Raw genomic sequence first — 12,336 nt, 5'->3', positions numbered from 1 at the left:
TTCAACTGAAATTCCTTAGCTTTCACCGTAACCCTCCTCTCTGCCATCACATAAAAAGAAATGAAGCATATTCATATCACAGTTAACCTTTCGCTACTCATCTTTCTTCACTTCACTCAACAGCTTCAAATCATTCTTGACTTTTTCCACAAATTGAAACATTTTATTCTTATAAGACCGAATGAGAAACATTCATCAAAAGTGCTTTCAAATGAGTGCAAACATGCCTAGTATTGGCCAGGTGGCTCTTACTATACACTACTATTTTGGAACAGTCTTCAGTTTTAGTGAACGTAGCACGCAGAGATGTCATACATTGTGTTATAAAGAAGTGAGTGCCCGACTTATCACACATGTATATAAGCCCAGAAGAACTAACACTCTCCCATAATCCACTGCAACATTTATCTCGGTAATTCATTCCGAGATTAGAAATCAATTCATTCTCGTAGGACTCAAAGCTAAAATACAATATTTAGCTATGATGCAGTGGTAAGGGGGCATGGCCCCCAGTCAGGACTCTTGTCCCCATGGATAAGCCAAGTACATGTACAGTAAAAACCAAAAATTACAAAAATGCCCATTTTTCACAGCAATTTTGCACACAATTTGTTGATTTCTTCCCTTCCCCCCCCCCCCTGAAATTCACTTTCCCCCAATGCCCCCCAACAAAAATTCTGGTGCTACCACTGCTTGAATTTATCCATGCAATGCAGGCATGAGAAAACACATTTATGAAAAAGTCTGCAAATTGTCAAAAAACTGGAAAAGCGTGTAAAATTGTACAAAAACACCTGAAAATGGGCTGAAAATAAATGAAATTGTGGAAATTTTGACATCACAAAAGTCTGGTTCCAGTGTTTTGACTGGAAATTCTCATGCCTGAATGTGTATTATTGAATTAACAAACATTCAAATTGAAGATATCAAAGCCAATCAGCTACACAATCTTGAGATGCACCCCTCTCTGTACAGAGTGCAACAGTATCACCATCTTCCCGCAAAGCATTCTGGGTAGTGCTTCAATAAGTGTCCGATATAAGCCACAGGTTGCAATTACTGTACAGAGTAATAACACATCCTGTTTGTTCAGTCTATTATTTTCCACGTTAGGATTATTTCGTATCTCGGCAGCACACATAGGCTTTGACAGATGAAGACCGTAGACCAACCAACAACCTCGCGGCACTTCAGCTGTTTGAAGATGGGAAAATGGGCAGAGGGATGTCCTTTGAAGCTTTTCAAACACATACATATAAATTCCATTACATAAACCTTTTAGCGATTTCAATTAATTCTGGTTTTTCAAGATCTGTGACGAGAGCAACTGAGCATGTTTGTACTCGATGTCGTCACTGTACACTCATGGAAAGACATTTTAATGTGGTGAGTATCAAACTCATACTCCACAATTTCAAATTAACTCATGTGCTATGACAGTTACTGAACTATGTAACTGAAAATGAGGCTGTTATATTGGCTCACAGGCATGATATTTCCAATACAATCATGAAAATGTGAAATCTCACAACTTTTAGTGAATTTTTGTAAAATCTTTACAAATAGAAAATGAGTAAAACATGAATGACAGAGAGTAGCAGTTTGGTGACAGGCATCCTTTGATTGAAGGGGTGTCTTTGAGGTATAGATTTAGGTAGCACCAACATTTCCTGTATAACTTTTGCCATCCTGGAGACACAGTTCAGCAAGTCTATTGCTCAGCCTACACTATGGACCACAATGGCCTCAACCCAATGGCACAGTTCAATAACATCAATTAAACAAACATAGAGCAACATTTGACCTTAAGTTGTGGAGTATGAGTTTGTGTACCCATATTTTCAAAGGTCATTCAATGAATGTGCAACTGTATTGGGGTTAAAGAAATGTGCCCTGATAGATGAGAATGTTGTGGATCCTCACTGCTATGCACTTGTGAATAAACTTAGCATTCTTACTATCATAACCTCACACCCTAATACTTAAAGTTAAAATTCAAACCAAACATTAGTCAATGCAGGTTATTGAACTAGACATATCAAAGGATGTGTCTTCAAGCGACTTCACATTTTATTCTTCCATCGCTTGTTTTCCCACAGTGTTAGAGTAAGTTTTATACTTTGATTGAAAATTAAAGACTTTGTTGAAATGTTATGCTGTTCCATCATCCACTCACTCAATTATTCTACGCTATGGGGTGTTGAAATTGAGGTTTGGATACGAGCATCGTTGCAAAATTTCATTCAAAATTTCCACAATACCTCAATTTATGAACAAGCTAGTTGTTCGATCAAGGATTTGATGAATATAGGGCATGCCTCAAAAAGATGTTGAATTTTTGAAGAGTTCATTTTCTTCTGTATAATCTACTTTTTTAGGAATATATCTCGCATATATCAATTTCATCATATTAAGGTGGAAATTCATAAAGCCATGTTTCCCATTTTTACCTGTTTTCATCTTCTGTGCCACTTGCCCCTGTTTTTTGCACAGGTGAAACGAATAAGCAAAATATATGTCAAACTTCCCACTTCATGTAGATTATGAATTATTTTAATTCTATTCTCAACTTTCAACTACTTGCCCCCCTTTCTGCATCTCCCTGTTGTCATTCAAACTTTGACAGTCAGTTACAGCCTTTATTTTGAAGTGGCATTTTGTATGTCACAACCATCATATTTTAAAATTCATATACACTTCAAGCAAATCATATATCTCCATACATTTGGTGGTTCTCATAGCAACTAAAGCCCTTAAAAATTACCACTTTAGCCACTCAAAACTAATTACAATGTTCCTCACAGCAATGTATAGGAAAAGCTGCTTTTAAAATGTCCCACCTAACGGATCCTCACACCAGTTATTACACTTACAGTGCTCATCCTAGATCTAAGAATAACATTATCATGTTATCATATTACGCTCTGCACACTGACCAGATGTTTTCTTTATTTCCGATCTTTATGAATCTTGGTCGGTTATGAATTCATAATTGGCGACGGAATTGGACTGCTGCAGGCATCAGGGCTGATGATGGTGGAGTCGTTGGTGCACAGACTCATCCCAGAAACAAGTGAACTGAAATGTGATTTGGGATAAAATGTAAACAACATATGACACAGAAATGGTAACAACAGTGGGGTAAGAATAGAGGGGTACTTACAGAATTGGAAGCAAGAAGGCAGGGGGATTCCCAGTCAGGTCAACCTATTTGCAGAAAAAAAGCAAATGCTACATTTTGGAAACTCCATTTTTACACCTTGATCCACATAATCAAGAAAAATGTGCACATTTGAATGTTTCCGTATTGAATTTCTAAGCCTTTTCAGAGCAATTATTGAAAAAGTGCTCCATAAATGTGTGTGCCAAAATAAGTTGGATCTGCCAAAAATGTCTTGCCCCACTTTGGCTTGCCAAAAATTTTCTTAACCCCCCTCATAATTATTACACAGCCACTTATACAACCTTACATTGTATTCCATGGTGCATGTATGTGTGTCCATCCACTTCTTGAATTGATGAGTTGTGACATCAAGATATCACTCATGACTTCATGCATGGTGTCTGGTAGTAACCTCTGATTACTATACCAGCTTGTTGTCACAAGTATTCTTCCATATTACAAATGTCATATTTGCAGTTTGCAGCTAGAAAATATTACTGTTTGTTGCAATGATTTTGTGCATCAGATTTTTCAATGACGGTTTGGTTACTAGACCAACAGGCAGTATTAGAAAGTCTGTGAAAATCACTGCTGGCTTGTTGATACGTTAGGCCCCTAACAGTCAATTTTGAGTTTCCCGTCACATAATTTCTGAAAACAAGTGAGGTAACTTTTTCATTATTCATTATTCATTATTTTTCTGCCTTTCATTATATGACCAACACGCATGTATAATGTGTTGTTATTATACTCTCACTCACTTGAAGATGGATGTTTAGCCCAAATGAGATTCAAAAGTATATTAAAAAGAGTCTGCAAGGTTGACAGCAAAATGCATGTTTTGATTTTGATTTTCCACAAAAAATAAAGGGATATTCATATGTTTTTTTGCAAGTATAACCAGTTTTTATCGGTATTTTTTGGAAAATCACAATAATGAATTCAAGTGAGGGTCAGAAAATGAAGTGAGGGCGGGTGACGGGAAACTCAAAATCGACTTTCCTTGGCCTTATGTCCTGCACTGACCCTCAGGCCCTGTGAAAGTTTGTTACCAAAGTCATCAACACTGTGACTTTAAACTCTTTCTGCTTTTTGTCACAAAAGGGTAGGAAAGAAGGATGGAAGGAAGAGAGAAGATGAAGAAAAAAGTTGTTTTCTCTGGTCCAGTTTGGAACCATGGACCCATTGGGTGCTGAACAGAAGACCTGGGAAAGTGTGTCACAAGTGCGCACCTAATGGCCGGCCAGTGTTTTCATGCCTATAGTATATGCATGTTCGGATGATTACGCAATCAGATCATGTGGGATACTTGGGTCCCAGACTTGGGCTTGCAGTCGCATTGTGCTGTAGTATTTTGTAGTTTGCAGGGCGGTTAGGGTTAATACCGACTTCAACACCAATCCTTCCCTGCCATTTGATGTTACCTCTTGTTGATTTGCCAGTCTGAAGTCTTAAAAAGTGTCACAAAATGTGGACAAGTGAGACGTTAAAATCTTCAAACAAGTATTATGTGTCAATTCACAATCAAGATTGAGCCTGTGAAAATGATGAGGACCAGTACAATTTCAGACCTACGGGACCCAAATGGCTCTGGAAAAGTCCAGTGATCGCTAAAGACTAGTGACTAGGGGTGACTTAAGGGCACAGCCCCCCCATGAGCTCAATCTAACAACTGCATGTCAATTATTTCAACTTCAATACCACCAGGCTCAAAGCAAGTGGCAACACCCACCCCCCCCCAAAAAATAAAATTCATAAGGTCCACTTTTTGCTTCTTCTTTTCGAATGAAAAGGTCCAGAAAGTGGAAGAAAAATTCACAAAAAGTCAACTTTTTGCTGCAAAAAAGTTCATTTGTTGAAGGTCCTGCATCAGCCGAATATAAATCCTGTGTATAGGCCTGTACCAGAGATAACAATTTGTGATGCAATCAACCAAATGAGTCTGATGTCGATCAAAATCAAAATTCAGTTTTCAATCTCATTATATGAGCCATTCTCAGAGCTTTATTTTTTTTCTCTTTTCCACTGAGCACACGCTTCAGTGCCAATGCTCAGAGCTTTATTTTGCTGAAAACCCCATCATAAGCAGACTTATGGTTCAAGAGATATGGCCATTGTAGTGTTGCTCAGAACAATGAAATATTAAGGAAGTTGAATATATTATTGATCTCAAAATCAATATTCCCAACATCCAAATAATTTTGCTTGATCGCATCACATTTGACCTCAAGTAGTGGATCCTGAGTTTTAGTACCCAAAACATTCAAAGGTCATTCTATGAAAGTATGAATGTACAAACATATTGGGTTATAAGGAACTGTGTCACTGCAGATGATCATGTTTGAGATTCTAGCAATATTAATAAAGGATCATAACAAGTTGTTATTTTCCCTTCAAAAACACAAATTTGACAGAACCTTAATACTCTAGGCCTCCAAACATCTGTTAATGCACATATCCTATCCTACAGGCTTATGAGGTTTAGCCCATAATCAGGAAGAACATAATGATCAAGGTATTTTTAAGCTTCTTATGTGCTACTCAAAATATGTAAAGGATCAGAGTATGACAATCCTGATTTCTTTCTAGTATCTTGTCTGTTTTCATGGTGCTGACCAAGGTGTTTTTCAGTGTCATGCAACTTCAGTACTTGGTAGTGCAAGTGTTCAGTTGCCAATATTGAATGAAATGACACTCATCCAAATTTAGAATGTTTATGCTGTTTTTGAAAAATGTTAATTTGCTGGCATAGTGCATGTATGTCTATTACCGTATGACCATTGCTTGGGCAATTGGCTCATGCTTTCTTTGTTACAAACCACTGATCGAAATGATCACAACACAAAGCCTATGGCATATCATAATTTAGAACAGGTGTTTAGAACTGGAGCTTAGGCTTGAACCAGTAGCCAATGGTTACTATAAACATGCACTATGTCAGCGAATAGTATGATCCTTAATTTGTGTGAGTAGTGTAATCAACACTGTAAAAAAGTCCCTACTACTTTGAGCACTTGGTCATAACTTTGAGCCCAAAAGCAATAAAATTGATATAAAAGTTTTGCGAGTTTTCCCGGAGAGCTTTGTTTGTAGCAGTTTGATACCTCACTAATTGTGTGAAACAAAATCGCTGGGAAAAATCGGAATCATCAAGAAATTCATGACTGAATGCAATTGAGAAGTTGCAAATTAAAAACAGTATGAAAATGCGGAATGAAATTGCATTGTGGAGCATGTTCCACTCGCCAGAAGTGAGTGGCGGCCGGTCAGCATAGGTTATTGATTGGTAAGAAAATTTATTTACACGTTCATATCATTATGGTATTATTTTTATAACTGTGCTTCAAGTTATGGCCACTCAAAGTAGTGAGACTTTCTTTTTTGATGTGTTTAGTTTTTCTCCTTGCAGACTTTAACCAAACAGGCTGTCACACCCACACACACAATTATTTTTTGGGCAAAACCTGTGTTTGATCTAAGTTGGGGAAAAACAAGAAAGTCTGTAACCAAACTACTGAATTCCTAATTGGGCAAACATAAAACTGTTATAATAAGAAAATTATTGACTAAACATGGAAATTTGAACTAGAATAAAACAACAGAGATAGGATTGAATTGCACAGGTAGCTTCCCATGTCAACAAAAACTAAAATAGGTAAATAGGTAATAAAAATGAAAAATGCGAAATATGAAGCTTCATCAACGACTTCTTTACTTATTTATGGAAGGCCAGTGTAAACATCATAGGTTGTTGCCGTCTTCTTACTAGGATAATTATGGACTTCATTTCTCGCATCCTTTTCTTAATGCTCTGCATGCTAGCCATAGGCTTCAACATAAAGAGTCACTGAGTTTTGAGATATTTACTCTAAATATCATGATCTCAAAAACAACTGAACCAATACTAGGCTTGTTTTTACTCATTTAAATGCATTTTTCATGCCGATTCGGATGAAAATGTATAATTCTGAAATTTTTAATTTTCAAAAAAAAAAATTGAAACTTGTCGTCTGCAGTCGACACCCGCATGGAGAGAGTTATCATTCCTAATGTATGTTACAAGATCTGGAACATGCTCATCTGTGTCAAATGACACAGTTCTCTAACCCTGATACATCTATACATTCATAGAATGACCTTTGAATGTGTTGGGTACAAAACCTGATGGACTAAACTCCAAACAGTCAAAGTTACAGCGTCACCCGATAACGAGGGCCGATCATTCCATGTAGTGCGACAGACTAAACCGCTACGCACATATTGTTACGGTCTTTCACATAAACGCGAAGACACGCAACGCTCTACCGGGTATATGTGAAACGCGAAGGCATGCAATGCTGGCGTGATAGTTAAAGGTGTATCCTTCGTATAAGAGAGAGCACCAAACAAATCCTAACTCTAATCCTAACCCTAACCCTTATCCTAACCATAACCCTTACCCTAACCCTAAATTCTAACCCTAACCCTAACTCTAATCCGATTAGTATTTCGTGCTCTCTTACACTAAGGATAAACCTAGTTAAACATGCACAATCGAACGATCACCCCTCATTAATATGCGAAAATTCACAGTATACAATGCACAGGGACTTTGACTGTTGGAAAAAGTCTATGACAAAACCTCATGAAGCACAACTTGAGGGTCAATTTTTTGAGCTATAAGTTTGGAATGAACTTAGCCACTGTGAATGACACCATTCTGTCTTATTAGTGCAAGATACATGCTGAATTATTGAACAAAATATCTGGACTTGTATACAATGCTAAAAACATTTTAATAACCAAACTACGCAATTCAGGCCATATGACAGGTAGCAAATGTTTGCATAACTTCATCAACCCTATCTTATCCCTTCAGTGAGGATACGGTCAGCTTTCTTCAATGGCTCCAAAATCATCTTGAAAAATAAATAAATATTTGTTTTCTCATCATTTGACATCTATTTGAAATGTTTTTACATGAGCACAAACATGCCTGGTCTATTTGGTTCAGTGATTCTTAAGTGGTAGGCCTATACATTTTAATGTAGCTGTACATTGCAACAAGCACAGTTATAATGTTTTCTGAGGACAGTTGGTTTACCATGTGTTTATATACATTGAGTAGGTCAACCAAGACTGAGTCAAGGTCCTACTTGACAACATTATAACAACATGTCATGCATCTTCAGGATATATCTAGGCAGCAAAGTCAAGGGCAACAGAATCATTCAAAAACAACTGATGTATGCTGATAGGGGCACTTGCATATGCATCCTGTGCCTGTCAATAGACCCCTTTTCAAAAACGTACACCCAATGCCATTACAATGCATGATAGCTACACCCATCTTCCTTCTTAGCTAAAAAAAGACCGTGTTTCGCACTTCCCGGTAAATGCCCAAATTTTTTACTATCAAGTCTGAAATTGAAAATATAATATTTTTGGCAAATTGTAAATATCACCAAATGATCCCAATACTTAGCAAGATACTTGTTATTTTTTTTTAGATTGAAGTCACTTTTTTCAGTGTTTTTTTTTTTCTACAGAAAATTTTGTATGATGCAAACCTAAGGTTAACAGTTAAAAATCTTTTAGTTTGACTTTTGGTTAGCAATTCTTGTAGCATAAGTCCAAGGTGAGTTTCATACCCTTTCGGCACTTTTGACGATTGAAATGTAGGCCCTATAGGCCTACTAGTAGGGCCTACTAGTACCCTAAATTTCCTATGATAAACACCTCCATACATTTATAACAACTTCTACTTCCATAATTATACAATTTTATAATTACTAACTTTATATATTTGTGAATTAATACTTCCCTTTACAATTGATACTTCCATGAGATGTAACACTGATATGGAAAGACAAACAGGAAACCGGCAATAATCTAACGCTCAAATGTCACCACTTCCCTAGGAATTTCATAAATATTAGTTTCTAATTCCTCTTTTTTCCAAATTGCACAATGTTATTACTGTACAATGCATGTAGACCATACCTAATTTGTGATGTCAGGAAACATGCTGCGAAATTAGGTTCGAAAGTTCAAAACAAACCAGCTCCACTGAAGCCTTATCATGCTAATGATTGCACCATACATACATTGTACATGTGCAACCCAAAACATGATTCAAAGATAATCTTGTCTTTAAATTAGGGGCCTACCACATGAGGACACACAGTCACATGCTTAAATGTGAAGACCTACACCTATACTCCCACATTTATAGGGCCTGATTTTCCCCTCAATTTACCCAGATATCAAACAGAGAAGGTGCCCCAGATTTCTTCAGACCCTGCCCTTTTGCTAGGCAGTCAGTTTCCAAATTGCAACCCCAATCTTTATACATCGGTGCTGCAGATTACTCGAGCAGGATTTCACAAGTTAGGACAGTGGATAGATGGGTGGTGGTGGACAGTGTTATTTCAATCGCCCTAGATTTATCCCCTCCCCTCCTAAATGCTGTCAAATTAGATGGAAAATAATGTAGAAAACTCAGAATCCACTGAGTGCTAGCAATGATCCTGCTGAAGAACAAGAATGAGTCAACATAGCCCCCCTTTTTTTTTTTATTGGGGGGGATACCACTGCATACACATAACACCTTTGCCAAAAAGTGAGTTTGATACTAAATGGTGTATGCAGTACCACACAGGAATTTTCCAAAAACAAATTTAGTCCATTTTCTTCACAAAGCTTAAACTGAATCAAGTAACCCTGGCAACATCAAACACAAAAAGTACACTGCATCAGGTTCAATGCACTACCAATTATCATCTTCTAGGCCACAGTTCTTAACCCCAATATGTGTGTACACTCACAGAATGACATTGAGGTACAAAAACTCATACTCTACAACTTGATGTCAAATTTTGAGCTTTGATTCTTAATTGAAAGTTTCAGAACTGTGCCGTTGGAGATGAGATCATTTTGGCGCATAATATCATTGGGCTATTCCATTTGAAATCTAAGACATGACCTTAATCTCCCACACAGGGAGTGTGAATTTCAAATGGGGGCACCCATTCTAGTAGTCCACTCACACTCCCTGTGTGGAAGATTAAAGTCATGTCTTAGACAGGGGGTGTATGTATTTCAAGTAGAATAGCCCAAATATGTCCTGATAGCATCTCATCTCAGAATCAAATCATCAACTGTCACACTATGTTGGCATCTATCTATAAATACACACATACCTTAAATACTGTGAAATACTCCCACTTCGTGGCTCAATCAATTACGTCTACAAACTACAGGCTTTTCAGCAGAAGGTGTGCGGAATTCATTTATCATATTTATATACCCATCCTTTTTCCCCAACCATTACGTTTTCCCACAGATACTTATTTTAATAAAAAAATGTTTTTATAAAAGTCAAATTTGTCACAGATAACAATTTTTAAAAATGTATTTTGTTTAGCTAGAGTATCAAAATTTCCTCAAAACATCATCAACAGATCATATCATGACAAGTACCATAACCCTAATGCTCCTAGGTGCTACTATATCCACTATGCATGGCATGGCCGGGCCAGTGAAACACCCATGGCTACCGGTTGCTAATCTGGTGCTTGGCACACAAGTAGTCTCGGGTTCAACTTCAAATCCTGACCAAAACAAACAACTTCTTTTTTACTTTCTTTAATCCTTCTTTCCTTTCCATTCACCAAAAGCACTTGCTGTGCTTCATGCATAAGATGTGCTTCACCTGAACTACTACCAGATAAGCATTTCAACCATTAGAGTATCGCATCAAGAAACATAATACTTACAGCATGGTGTGTACTTCTGTACTGGCTCCACTCTCTAGGAAAAGCAAGAGTTACACATTCATGTAGTATGGTATTAAACAAGAGCTTGTATAATCAAACTAAGGCCTATTATAACCAACACACACAGCTCAAGTTTATGACCGCCGAGCACCAACAACTAATTTTCTCGTACATCAATAGTATTGACTCCTATTGGTATTGTATGGTTGTATACATCACATCATACAAGGCATACCACTGCACAGCAAGTATTTTAAATATGTAAAAAGTGCACCAATATTATCCACGTTTGTGGACCTTGTCACAAACCACTTATCGCCAATCCAGATAACATCTCAGGCACTGTAGTCAACTGTCGGTATGTATCAAAACATGCGCACATACTCCCAAATATAATCACAAAATCATAACAATACATCCACCACCGCCACTAACAGTACACTGTGTCTGTATATCACTCCAGGCTATCATACTACTGTGTAGCAGTCATTCGAGGCATTCTGGTGACGGCCACGACGATGTCTGTCCGTCCAGCAGGCACGCACGACAACAATAAACAAAAGTTGACTTTTTGAGTTGGATTCCGCTGTGTTGCCCACTCGATTGTGGCTACAGGTTATTTTTCACTTGTTAATGGTATTTTGGCAGGGATACAGTCTATTCAGGTATTCAATCTTGACTCATGACCAGTGGCTTTTCAATTACAGACAGCCAAGCAGCAGGTAAATAGACGTGCAGAGTCGATTCTGCTGTACTTTCCCACTCAATTACGGCTTACCTGTACTTCTCTGTTGCCAGTTTACAAAACAGATCTATAATCCACAGTTGTAACAAGATCACAAAAACAAAACAGGATTTTTCAGCTGTATTTTCCACACTACATTGTAGTCTTGATAATATTTTATGCTCGCTGTTTATATGCCTAGCTGTATAGTCTTGGCATGGCACAAACTCGCTCTGGCTTTAAAATGTCTTTATTATACTCCCACTCCAGACTTGCCCAAGGATAAACCTATTCAACAGTAAATACTGTCAATTAAACCGGGCAATTAAACATATTAAAATGCAACAATTGTAGCAAATACCCTTGTAACACAAATCCTTGATAACAAATTTCTACAAGCTGTTGATTTAACAATGAAAACATTCACTAAACTCACCAAGCTACAAAGTGACCAGTGGTCACTCAGACCAGCATAGTGGTCAGTCCAATTCCAGGCAACGAGGAAATGATCTTGGTCATCTCAGGTGTCAGCAGCATCTTCATCCTAAGTATCCACTGAGAGAGATGATGATACTGATGCTGCGTGCTCATTGGGTCCAACTGACAACCAATCGTATCTATTTGCTCTAGTCAACCAGAATGCTACATGCCATGACAGTGATGAGGGTGTTATTTTGCTCTGAGCCACCATG

At 37.6% G+C, this 12,336-nt stretch overlaps 1 protein-coding gene across 1 annotated transcript in view; it reads right to left on the bottom strand.

Annotated features, from left to right (window-relative positions):
* Positions 1-11,673, bottom strand: part of LOC140168407 (D-glucuronyl C5-epimerase B-like) — a 96,931-nt gene extending 85,258 nt beyond the window's left edge. The window contains 1 exon segment of the mRNA XM_072191795.1: positions 10,921-11,673. The gene's annotated coding sequence lies outside the window, so the exon portion shown is untranslated.
* Between the last annotated feature and the right edge of the window lie 663 nt (positions 11,674-12,336).

This window comes from Amphiura filiformis, chromosome 13, assembly GCF_039555335.1.
Source record: "Amphiura filiformis chromosome 13, Afil_fr2py, whole genome shotgun sequence".
NCBI lineage: Eukaryota > Metazoa > Echinodermata > Ophiuroidea > Amphilepidida > Amphiuridae > Amphiura > Amphiura filiformis.
The sequence above is the reverse complement of the archived record's forward strand: the minus strand, read 5'-3'. Positions and strand labels throughout refer to the sequence as shown.